Raw genomic sequence first — 13860 nt, forward strand, 5'->3', positions numbered from 1 at the left:
AATTGCGCTTTCCGATCTCGGAGACACAGAAGGATTTGATAAACCCGGTTACAATGGTAAGTTATACGCTTTACACTTACACGATAATGTATACAAGCGGAAAGAAGTCACATTCACGGGTAATCTAGGAGATTTAAGCGATGTCGATGTTAGTAGACTCCTTAAAAACACTTCGTACAATATTACTCGCAACGATGATAATAAATGGACTATGGTCGAAGCAAACATCGAGTGGCTACTGAATATCGTCATTATCCCACCTTATGTGATGATGGGTAAGGGACATAATTTAACTAAGATAATAAATAGTGGCATCGTACTCGCGGCTTATACCCCGTCAAAACGAAAAGTGTGTTGGTTACTCCCCTGCCAGAAAACCCAGGTCATATGTTATATAGTCGTCCGTCCTTAAAACATTAGTTTAAATTTGGTTACTGAATTCGAAGATATTAAAGTTAACCTGAGTGCAATACCTAATATTTCTACGCTTATTATTGAAGTCTTGTTCGGAGATGTACCGGTAGATGCCTTCGAAATATTACCAGGTCTATCTATTAAATGGTTCAAGAATCACGAGCGTCAACGTTGCAGTATTATTCATATCGGAGCATCGCCCGTTGCAACCCTCGAGGGGGTCCAAATTATTAAAAGTGGTAGTATTTCTCTTTCTAAGATATTCTTGCCGTATAATATACATTTAATAAGGTTGATGTATAGTCTCAAAACATTTAAGCAAAACCAATTAAAGACTATTATATGATCGTTATATACACTATGAGTTTATATCCGGCGCTCAATGAAGCATTTGAAAAGATGGAAACTGTTGATGGATTTCGATTACATCAAATAAGCGACATAAAACATCGAATAGAGAAGGATAGGGAGTTGAGACTTGGATTGTATAAAAGGTATCGCAGAGCCGTGAATGCTCTGGACGGAGTTCACACCGCTCTTATAGTATCTGGCATGGGACTCGGTGTAGCGGGTATCGGTTTACTGCCAACTATAATCGCCGCGCCTATCGTGCTCGGCATGGAAATAACCGCTGGAGTATCGGGACTGGCAGGAATAGCGATAAAATTCATTTCTCGTAGGTTACAAAAGAAAGCATTAAAACACGATAGTATTCGGATACTCGCCGAAGCAAAGTTGAACAGCATTGAGGATCATATTTCGACAGCAATGGCCGATAGTAAGATATCCGAGGATGAGTTTCGTTTAGTGCTGTCGGAGCTTAACAAATACAACGAAATGAAGCAGGAGATTCGATCAAAATCTCGTAAGACCAGTGGTATTAGCGAAGACGAGAAAAAAAAGTTCATAGAAGAGGGGGGGCAACAAGCTCGTCAATTATTCCGTGCCAAAACCAAAGAACTGGTTGGAGATTAAAAATAGATTGCTTACTATCGTGTGATAACATTTAGACAAATGCTAACATAAATATATAATAATGGAGAAAGCTATTCAATGGAAAGAATTATCACAAGGTTTTTATTATATCAGTGATGCCAAACCAACCAAATACGGTTATCAATTGTTTCTTATCAATTTACAAAAAGAGTGTAGTTATATAGTCTGGTCTCCTAGTAAAATGAACGAAGAACTTAATAAAAATGTTGAATATCGCTTTATCGATAAAAATAATGAAGAATATTTTTATTACCATTTAGGTTCATCTAAAGCAATGATTGGCCCCAGGTATTGGTGAGCTAGAGCCAATTTAACTTAATCTCATGACTATCATTAAATCGCATCATCATTTTGGCATAAAAAATTCCATCTGTAGTAGCAGTATAGGTATATGAATCCTGCTCCAGTGGAAGTGGTCCAGAACCCCTATTACCTATACTACTAACGGTGAGAACGTTCGAAATACTATCACTAACGCAAGTAATCCTGATGTTGTCTGCAAAATGTTTGATGTGTAACAGGACAGGCTTTGGGCACTTTAAGACACCATGACTTTGCGTTGTGTTTCTTTTATTCTGAAGATATTAATGCCGAAAATACTAAAATAAAGTGTCTATGGTCCCTCTGTCCGTCCTTTACAACCCCGGTTCGTTGGATGTAGGGAGGTGATTCACAACAAAATATAATCAAGTTTCAACAGTTTATTACAGAAAAATAAACAAAACGAAAAATACCACTGTATCAAAATATAAATACGAACTCAACAACAATTACAAATCAATCAAACAATCCTAATCAAAAATCCTACTTATACCCTCAAAAAAAACCTCAAAAGCAGCCTAAAACAAACCCCTCACTAACCCACTTTAATCCCTACAACATCCTTAACACAGTCTATGAAAACAAACCACCCTCTCAAACCTCCAAACACAATTGGTCTATGTAGCTACATCACATAGCTGACATTATTTCCTGTTTAAATCCACCCGTCCAACCCAGCTTTCTAACAATTAACCCAGTAATTCTAAAGTTGCCACATAATTTAGATCTTTATTGCCTAAAATCACTAGGGATTGGGGAAATGTTCGACCTCCGAACACGATCGGTCAATGTAGCTACATCACATAGCTGACATTATTTCCTGCTTAAATCCACCCGTCCAACCCAGCTTTCTAACAATTTACCCAATAATTCTAAAGTTGCCACAGAATTTAGATCTTTATTGCCTAAAATCACTAGGGATTGGGGAATTGTTCGTCCTCCGAACACGGTAATTTGGTGTGGTCTCCCTCACCTGTAATGATCTTCCCGATCATGCAAGACAATGAGAGCATTCGCGCCTATCTCTTATATACTCGCAAGGACACGTAACCCCTGGGTCAACACGTCTAAACGGTGCAGCCACTGGCTAATCCAGTCTGTCACCAACCAATCGGAGCGCTCTTACCATACGACCCACGACTGTAAACACTAAATCGGCATGCATCCGACAAACGCACGTGCCCGCACGTGGGGCAAGATCTGAAACGTGCTGTCCCAAGCGAACTACATATCGGTAAGGAGCTATTAACCACGTAAATGCTACCATCTATCCTACATAATCAGAGGAAATTTCAATACTTCTACATTCCTCCCCCCTAAGAACAAAGTAACTCTTACTTTGTCTAAAATTTCCGATCATGAAAACAATTACTCCAAAATATTCCCCTTTTTAATAGGTTGACTGACTAACTGAATAAACAAAATCATTTGTGTAATTACAACAATTTAATGCATAGAAATCAAAACACTGAGGGTTTACTCAGAATCGGCATCAATGAACAAATATTTCATGTCGCTGAGGTCTTGTTCCTCCCGACTGCACCGTCGGGAAGGACACTGGCGTCTTTCTTCTTGAGCTTGAAGCCGCTCCACTTCGTGGATCTGGGTGTCGTGTCTCGGGGGCCTAGGGGGCAAAACATCCTCAGGGTCCCTATATTCGTGGTTTGGCCTCTCCTCTGAGGTGATGCTGGCCACCGGCCGATGTATCTTTACATGGGCCTTGGCATGAGTTCTCTTTTTGTACAGTTTCCCACATTGATCGCACCGGGATAAAGTTACATACTTATTATGGAAACGGCCCCAGTGGTCCAGTAAGCGGCCAAAGCGGGGATAGTGTGCGTTATCACATCCCGTGACAGGGCACATCATCCCCCCTTTTTCCCAGTCCTGTCTCAACGTCTTCATTTCGAATTCCCTTCTCTCCATCGCGTCTACTTCTATTTCTATCTCCATTTCTTTAACAAACAAAAATAAAAATGCCTATGGTTCTACCCTCAGGGTCTGTGCAATTAAAAACATAATCAGGCTTCCTAGGGAGAATAACGGTCTCGAGGTTTCACAATTCTTCCCCTTCTAGTCCTAACAGGTGTTGCCGAAGCAGGTGGACTAGATCCCATATTATCTATTGAATCACCTAAAGAATCCACCCCATATTCATTATTTAATTCACTAACAGATTCTGTTTCAGATTCCTTTTCAACACTGGCTGATTCATCAACTTCCAGGGGTTTTAAGTGATCAACATGAACAATGATGCAGGTTGTTTTATTATCTCTCTGTATTTTGTAGGCGAGAGGAGATACTTTCTCCCGAACAAAATAAGGTCCAGTCCAACCAAAGCCAAGCTTCCGCCCAGCTGTTGGGGGATACCACCGCCAGACTTGCGAGCCTACTTCAAATTCCCTATGTTTGAGATTAATGTCATAGTTTCGTTTCTGGGTTTTAGCTGCGTTTCCTAAATGCTCATTTGCAAATTCAAAATTTTCCTGCATGACTCTGCGCAACCATTCTACATATGCCACTGGACCTAAATCTGGAGTGACATTTGGCGGACTTCCCACCATGACATCCAAAGGAAGTTGAATTTCCCGCCCTAACATAAGTAGATTTGGAGAGCAGTGAGTACTTGAATGAACACTAGCTCGGTAGGCCATTAGGAGGTATGGTAAGTGGTCATCCCAATCTAATGGTTCTTGGTGCGTATAAATAGAAAGCATTTGCAGAAGAGTCCTATTAAAGCGTTCGACAAGACCATCCGACTGAGGATGATATGGTGTAGTACGGGTTTAAGTTATACTCAACAATCTACAAACCTCTGTAAATAAGGTAGATTCAAACTCACGGCCTTGATCCGTGTGGAGTTGTCGAGGACAACCAAATCTACAAAATACCTCAGTCACTAACTTGTCAGCAACGGTAATAGCTTTGTGATTTGGAACAGCAAAAGCCTCTTTCCATTTAGTGTAGTAATCACCCAAAACTATGATGTATTCATTTCCATTCCTAGTTATCGGAAAAGGACCCAAAATATCCACTGCCATACACTCCATGGGAGCACAAATTTTAAATTGTTTCAGTGAGGACTTTCCCTTTCCTTGACCTGGTTTGCAACGTGCACAATACTGGCATAATTTACACCAGCGACGAATTGAATCGGACATGCCTGGCCAATAGAATCTACGTTTGATTGACTGCTGAGTTTTATCTCTGCCAAAATGTCCTGCTGTACGTTTAGTATGTAAATGACTGAAAACTTCTTCCCTGATAGCTTCTGGTGCAATAAGTTGCAAAAGCTCTCCACCTACATGCAAAGAACTTTTCCTATACAGTAATTGATTTTGAAGTGTGAGTGAATCCCACTGACCCCAAAGACACTTGGCGTCAGAGTTCAGATCAACTATGTCAGTTTTTAATGGTTTGTCAGCTGATGCCTTTAATCTATTCAGAATAGGACCGATACTAGGATCATCTTGCTGCATTTTGAGTAACTCGTCTTTAGTCCTAACGGGTAGCCAATTAGATGTGTTTTCAGAATTGCCTATATTCCTACTTGTAGGTATTGCAATAGGATTGATCGTCTGGGTTTCCCGATCATGCCTCCCAACTTGTACCTCCCAATTCAAAACAGACTGATCAGATCCGGCTGAATCAGAGAACACAGCAGAGGATTCCTCTCTGCAGTCAATACAAGTTGTGTTTTTACATTTTCGAGTTGGTTTCCTTGACAACGCATCTGCATTTTCATGCTTTGTACCAGACCTATACTGAATATCCATATTGTAAGTCTAAATGACACTTAACCAACGTGCTAGCATTCCCTCTGGATCTTTGAAATTTTTAAGCCAGATGAGTGGCGCATGATCAGTTCTAAGCAAGAACCTACGTCCGTATAGGAAATGTCTAAATTGCTTTAAGAAAGTGACAACGGCCAGAAGTTCACGCTTAGTGGTACAATAGTTTTGTTGAGCTTGATTCAGAGTTTTACTAGCATATGCAAGTACCCTTTCTTGTCCATCAATTTGAACCTGTGACAACACAGCTCCAATGCCATAAGCACTGGCATCGGTATCTAACACGAACTGACCTTCATCTTGGGGGAAAGCTAGAATGGGAGCAGTAACCAAGTTTTGTTTCAGCTTTTGAAAAGCATGTTCACAATCCTCATCCCACTTAAATCGAACATGTTTCCGGATCAACCTTGTGAGTGGCGCAGCAATGTTTGCAAAGTCCTGGACGAAATGACGATAGTAACCAACTAACCCTAAGAAACTACGAACCTCAGACCTATTTACAGGTCTTGGCCATGATTCAATGGCTTTTGTTTTCTCAGTGTTACATTGGATACCATCCTTGGATACGACATGCCCCAAGAAAGCTACTTCTTTTTGAAAAAGCACACATTTTTGTGGTTTTAATTTCAATTTGGCTAATTTCAATTGTGTAAACACCAGTCTAAGATTTTCTAATGCTCCGGCAAAATCTGACCCAAAGACAATAATGTCATCCAAATAGCACAAACATCTTTTCCACTTGAGTGTACCGAGTACTCTGTCCATTAGTCTTTCGAACGTAGCCGGGGCATTTGTAAGTCCAAATGGCATCACGTTAAAGTGAAAAAGCCCAAAATGAGTGGTGAAAGCTGTTTTTGATTTGTCTTTTTTATCCATTTCTACCTGCCAGTATCCACTAGCAAGGTCCAAAGTACTGAACCATTGAGCCCCACTAAGATTCTCAAGTGTATCATCAATCCGAGGTAGCGGATAAGCATCTCGTAAAGTTACGGAATTCAGCTTTCTAAAATCAATACAGAAACGAATACTGCCATCCTTTTTAGTAACCAGACACACAGGAGCTGACCAGGGACTGTCACTTGGTTCTACAATACCCTGTTTTAACATTTTGTCAACCTCTTCCTCCACTACAACTTTGCTAGTACTTGGTAACCTACGAGCTGGTAACTTTATTGGATGGGCCTCCCCAGTGTCTATCTTATGGGTCACCAAGTCAGTCTGACCAATGCACCCATCTATGTCAGCAAAGACCTCATGGAACTCACCAACTAACTTTGCCACAGACTGTTTTTGTTCCGTTGAGAGATCAGCTGAACTAGCCTCAACTAAGGTTTGCAAGTGCTCAGGAAGATTGTTTCCGGTATAGGTTCCCTTACTAACAGGTAAGTCTTCCACTATCTGATCTACAGCATTCACTGTGCCCATAACTGATAATGGTTCCAAGTTCACCCCTTTTCCACTAAAATTCAGTACCGATATCACCAACTGCTCTCTGTCTGACCGAACCAAACTCCTTGCGACAAAAAGACCCTTATTCCGCCAGTACTTATTAGGTTCAATTACACCGACATGTTCTAACTGATTTGTATCAGCTTTACAAACTATCATTTTCTCGGAATGGGCTGGGATTTTGGTTCTTTCTGTCACTCTAACTCGCGAACAGTTGTAAGTCTTCAGTTTGTGCAGTTTAATCTTGCCTTTGCAGGTTTTCAATTCCTGCTTAACAATTTTGATTTCTCCCTTATATTTCTCCAAAAAGTCCATGCCCAGGATTCCAGATAACTTGTCAAGGTCAGCAACCACAAAACTCTGTTCAAAACTTGAACGTCCTGAGCTAAACTGAACCATAAACTGCCCCTTGACATCTATATCCTTTCCATTAGCTGTAGTGAGGTTGATGTTCGTTTGGACGAGTAACGAGTCCACGAACCCCAACCTTCTAAAGTCAGCATGAGAAAGTAGAGAAATAGGTGAACCTGTATCAATCAAAGTACTACAATAGCCTTTGTTCAAAAGGATATCCATATACAGGCAATTAGGATCGCCCTGCACATTCCGAAGACCAATAGGTACTTTTTTCTGATCAACTGAAGAAACTTCTGTTGTAATACTAATATTTGGTAGGAGTTGAACTTGCTCCACTTGGCTCACAACCTCTAACTCAGCACATGGCCTCTCTATCGACTGACAAGTGGCTGAAGCAACGGCCTCTACTTCAGCCTCTATATGTTTTCCGATCTACCTTCTGTCTGCTCTGTTAGTGCTAAGTTCTTAGTTAATTTCGCCAGCAGTTTTGGACAATAGTCCCTAAAGTGGCCTTTCTCCTGACAATAAAAACAACCTTTTTGTTTGAGCCTAGACTGACCATTCGAACCCTCCAGAGTTTTAAACTTCTCTTCTATCAGTTTCAAAATGTCACCTAGTCCTACCTCACTGTTCCTTTTTTTCCTATGTTCTTGATCAGGTGAGCTTTGAACAACTCTAACTTTCCCTTCTACAGGTTTTCTAGCCCTATTGCCTTCCACTGCTTCGTATTCTAGTGCGGAAGAAATGGCCTCATCTAGAGTGTGTGGATGGCTAAAGGTCACTTTCTTTTTCATTTCAAATGAGGTTAGCCCATTGACAAATTGGTCTATGATCTGCATCTCTAGAGCCATGTATGGCACTTCCGGGTAAGCCAAAAGGGCTAGCCTACGCAATTGATAACCATAATCAGTGACTGATTCATCTTTTTCTTGCCTCTTGTTTCGAAACTCACAACGATAGGCAACACTCCTTTCCCTGGGATTAAACCTTTGTTGAAGGACATTTCTGATGGCATTATAATCACCCAACTGCCCAAAGGTTAAACTGCTTAGCATCTTTTGAGCTGCCCCCCGTAAACTCATTGAGAGCTGTTGAGCCTTCTCCTGCTCATTCCAACCATTCCAGTTGGCGACCTGCTCAAAATGCACCATGTAATCCTGCCAGTCACTAGTTTTACCATCGAAAGTGTCAGGTTGTTTTTCCCTTCTAGTCATTTTAAAATTTCTGCTGGGTATTCTTTCATTGCCATCAGAAAGAAAACGTGAGGAGGTTCCTTCTCTGGGCCTACCATGTCTTCCTCCGAAATCAGGACAGTGTGTGCTATCCAACCTATCTACTTGTCGACTGCTCTGTGAAGAAGGATAAATGCTTCCTCCTACAATGGGGTTAACTCTATATGGTAACCTATCACCCTCACTAACGTCTACTGGTATATCAAATCTAACAGACCTGCTGTGGTCTACTGCTTGAGTACTCACATCCCTAGGTATAATCACATTCCGGTCCCAAAATGAGGGATAACCTGAGTTTGATTGTGGGAACATGTTTGCACTGGATGTATTCATCCCTACATCTATCAATGTTTGCGACCCTGGTGTAAATCCACTCGGTCTAGGGGTAGAAGTAAATACTCCTGGTCTAGATGGAAGACCATGAAAACTATCTTCAGAGGGAGATGACAAGAAACTGAAGTTGAACAAGTCAAAACCCTGTTCACTTGCATTCATTTTAACAAACTATCCTTTTTAAACTAATATCCCTAATTTAATTTCAATTAATTAATTTCAGTTTAAATCACCAATACCACTACATCCTGGTCTCGGCACAAAAAATGTAACAGGACAGGCTTTGGGCACTTTAAGACACCATGACTTTGCGTTGTGTTTCTTTTATTCTGAAGATATTAATGCCGAAAATACTAAAATAAAGTGTCTATGGTCCCTCTGTCCGTCCTTTACAACCCCGGTTCGTTGGATGTAGGGAGGTGATTCACAACAAAATATAATCAAGTTTCAACAGTTTATTACAGAAAAATAAACAAAACGAAAAATACCACTGTATCAAAATATAAATACGAACTCAACAACAATTACAAATCAATCAAACAATCCTAATCAAAAATCCTACTTATACCCTCAAAAAAAACCTCAAAAGCAGCCTAAAACAAACCCCTCACTAACCCACTTTAATCCCTACAACATCCTTAACACAGTCTATGAAAACAAACCACCCTCTCAAACCTCCAAACACAATTGGTCTATGTAGCTACGTCACATAGCTGACATTATTTCCTGTTTAAATCCACCCGTCCAACCCAGCTTTCTAACAATTAACCCAGTAATTCTAAAGTTGCCACATAATTTAGATCTTTATTGCCTAAAATCACTAGGGATTGGGGAAATGTTCGACCTCCGAACACGATCGGTCAATGTAGCTACATCACATAGCTGACATTATTTCCTGCTTAAATCCACCCGTCCAACCCAGCTTTCTAACAATTTACCCAATAATTCTAAAGTTGCCACAGAATTTAGATCTTTATTGCCTAAAATCACTAGGGATTGGGGAATTGTTCGTCCTCCGAACACGGTAATTTGGTGTGGTCTCCCTCACCTGTAATGATCTTCCCGATCATGCAAGACAATGAGAGCATTCGCGCCTATCTCTTATATACTCGCAAGGACACGTAACCCCTGGGTCAACACGTCTAAACGGTGCAGCCACTGGCTAATCCAGTCTGTCACCAACCAATCGGAGCGCTCTTACCATACGACCCACGACTGTAAACACTAAATCGGCATGCATCCGACAAACGCACGTGCCCGCACGTGGGGCAAGATCTGAAACGTGCTGTCCCAAGCGAACTACATATCGGTAAGGAGCTATTAACCACGTAAATGCTACCATCTATCCTACATAATCAGAGGAAATTTCAATACTTCTACAGATGCAATGGTGAACCTTACATCTGAAATGCGCGATATGAACAAATATCCTGGCATACTGGTGCGCTCCTCACTGAAACCGCCCACGGCCGTGCTCCGCGCCTGCATCACGAGGTATGTATTTTTTATTCTGTTTCAACTGAATAGTTTTATGATTGATATGTTTTATAGTGTCTCGTAGGTCATATTTGGCCGGATGTTATATTTTACTGTTTTGTATATATCTTATTACGAAGTGTATATAACATGTGACACTTTAATAAACAATATTCTCTCTTCTCTCTCTGTATTTGTATGATATTTGGGTGCCTGAACCCTAAAGATTTATTTTGTAGCTGGAAGGCTGGGGTTGGATGAGACAAGTGGAAAGCTGGGATTAGGAGACATTTAGTCGAAGGAGTGGAGTTTAAATAGGTGAGTGGTGGGCGTGGGTGGTGAGTAGGAAAGAGCGTGAGGGGGGTCGCCCTGGGGGGTCAGTCCCTGGCCAAGATGGCCGCCGACTGCCGGCTTGGTATAGTTTTGCTGTCTGTTCCCACTTGGGCTGTTTGTTCGATATCCCAATTTAGGAGACTACGTTGCTATCGGGCAGTAATCTGCGTGATCTTTGATTTGTAATTTCCGCTATGGTGTTTGCTCCATAATGGTTAGAACTAGAATGGTGTGTGTTGTTGTCGTGGTGGACATTTAGTCGAAGGAGTGGAGTTTAAATAGGTGAGTGGTGGGCGTGGGTGGTGGGTAGGAAAGAGCGTGAGTTGTGCTTAGGAGAAGGGGGGTTTAGGTGTTTGTTGTTTGTGAGTTAGGTCAAAGGGTGTGTTTGAGTGGTGGGCGTGGGTAGTGAGTAGAAATGAGTGCGTGCTGTACGCATGCGCGAGTGTCGGACAGTTGTGAAAGTATTAGGTCTCGTTGAAATCTAGTGTTTCTTCAAGGAAAAGCAAATATAACTGTCGAACAAGTGATAAAAGTTGTGACAATGGATAAAGGACTCGCTCAGAAGTGAAAATTGGAGGAAAACATCTCGGAAGAGAGCAAAAAGGCTTGTGAAGACATAGCTGAAGCTGCTAGCTATGTCGATACAGTAATGGCGGCGAGTTCGGTGCATGTGGCGCAACCAGTCTTTGAATCAACACAAGATCACACTGACACCCAAGTATTAAAAGAACATTCTAACGGTGAGAACGTTCGAAATACTATCACTAACGCAAGTAATCCTGATGTTGTCTGCAAAATGTTTGATGCAATGGTGAACCTTACATCTGAAATGCGCGATATGAACAAATCACTGTCACATCGCATGGATGCTCTAGAAAGTTCATTGGAGGCAAAGATCGGCGAGAAATTTCGACAAATTGCTCGTGAGGTTATAGAAGAGGAAGTTAAATCTGTGAGGACAGAATTCCAGAATAAATGTGATAGTTTACAAGCACAGATATCAAATCTAGAGAGAGGGTGTCAAGATTTGAAAGCAACGTATTCTGACGTCACGACGATGGGGTCACACAAAGTGAACATTGTCATTAAAAACATGCCGAAAACAGCAGACGAAGACAATGACCCTAAAGTGACATCACATAAGGTCAATTCATTGCTGTGTGACGGACTTAAACTGCGAGACGTCATGGCCTCACGTGCAATACGCAAGGCTAGTCATGGACCTAGAAGCGGACTCATCATTGCAACGCTGGACAACGAGCAGGTTAGGGGGAGAGTTTTCAGTGCCAAGAGAACTTTAAAAAATACTAGCAAATATGAAAAAAGTGTATATAGAAAATGAACTTTCCAGTGAGATACTAAACACCCAAGCGTCGCTCAGGACTGTACTGAAGCATCTTGGTAAAGGCAATGACTTTCATGTGCGCGGTACAAAAACTGATACCAAATAAGAAATAGGACTCTGTGTGGCGGTTTTGTTGTTGGAACTGTCGTGGTTGGTCTAAATATGATCAAGAGAACACTGATTTTAGATCTTTTGCTGTTTTATCTAGTTAATATGATATCATTGCGTTGTGCGAAACTTTCCTTAAGGAAGGTGATGTTTTATCTTTAGAGGGCTATACATATTTTGGGAACAATAGGCAGAATCTGCATAAGAAATCAAAACGCGGATCGGGTGGAATCGGTGCTTTTGTAAAAAATTCTATTTTGGAAACCTTTTGCTGCACAGTAGTCGATAACTGTACTGATGGTATTGTTTGGCTAGAACTCAAATCTCTCAATAATGGCTTACGTGTATATGTATGTGTGTGCTATCTCCCACCATGTGGATCATCACATAGGATAGATCCGGATGGATTCTTTTGCACCTTGATGAATCAAGTCTACGAATATCAATCTCTAGGCATTGTCCAGATATGTGGAGATTTTAATGCCAGAACAGGTGATTACGATGATTTTGTACAAGGCGTGGACTCCATACCTACCCGGGACATCCTCGATAATACAGTTAACACTCACGGTGAACTGTTGATAGACTTTCTTGTTGATACGAACTTTTGTATGTTAAATGGTCGTTTTAAATCTTGAAAGGATTTTACCTACATCAGCACTTTAGGGCGTTCCGTTGTCGATTATGTGTTAGTAGCTCACGAGCAGCTTTCCATGTTTTCTGACTTCGAAGTTTTAACTATGTCATATCTCATTGATAATTACGATGCTAATGTCCCTAGCTCAATCCCCGATCATTCTTAACTCTCATATATGTTAAACCTGTCAGGCTTAATCAGTGACGCACCAGATACTCGAGTCTCTCAAGCTCAACGTGACTGCTCTATATCTGCACGTTCGGAAAATGACTTTAAACGCTATGACTGCAAAACCATACCCGTGGATTTCCTAATGGATGAAAATTCACTTCCCCTAATCGAGCATACTATTCGCAGGATTAATCAATCCCTGACAGATACAAGTGATATAAATCAAATGTATGATGACTTTGTGGATCTGATTCATAAGGAAATGGATCTCAAGCTGCCAGTGTTGCAAGACAAGAAACCAAATCGTGGAAACAAGAAGTCTTTCAGGAAGCCTAATTGGTGTGAGGAGCTTCAGCAACAGTGGGGCATTATGTCAAAGTGTGAACGGGACTGGCTGCAGTGCAAAGACAGTACAAATGCCAAGGCCAAATTGAAGCAAACGTATTGTGCTGAGAGGAAAGTTTTTGACAGACTGAATAGAAAGCTGAAGCGGCGTCACCAAGTGGATAAACAGCATAGCTTACTTGACAAGCTTAACCAAGCCGATGCAGACTTTTGGAAGGTCATTGGTAATATTGGAATAGTGAATGAGAGAAAGCCTAAGATTCCTATGGAAGTAAAACTACACGATGGCACGATTGTCAGTGATATAAACTCTGTACTGGATAGGTGGCAAAGTGACTTCGAGGAACTATACTCGGGAACAAATGCTGCTCATTATGATAGCGGCTACCTTCCTGACGTTCAGCGTGAGCTAACACTGTTAACTAACGGTAACGCCATGCAGCACGAGGCGAGTGTGCTTAACAGTCAAATTACGCAAGAGGAAGTTCGCGACGCGGTTAATAGAGCTAAAATCCGTAAGGCGGGGGGAATTGACAATATAAAAGCTGAAGT

The sequence above is a fragment of the Haliotis rufescens genome, unplaced genomic scaffold (genome assembly GCF_023055435.1).
Source record: "Haliotis rufescens isolate VD_foot unplaced genomic scaffold, xgHalRufe1.0.p SCAF_13, whole genome shotgun sequence".
In the NCBI taxonomy this organism is placed as follows: Eukaryota; Metazoa; Mollusca; class Gastropoda; order Lepetellida; family Haliotidae; genus Haliotis; species Haliotis rufescens.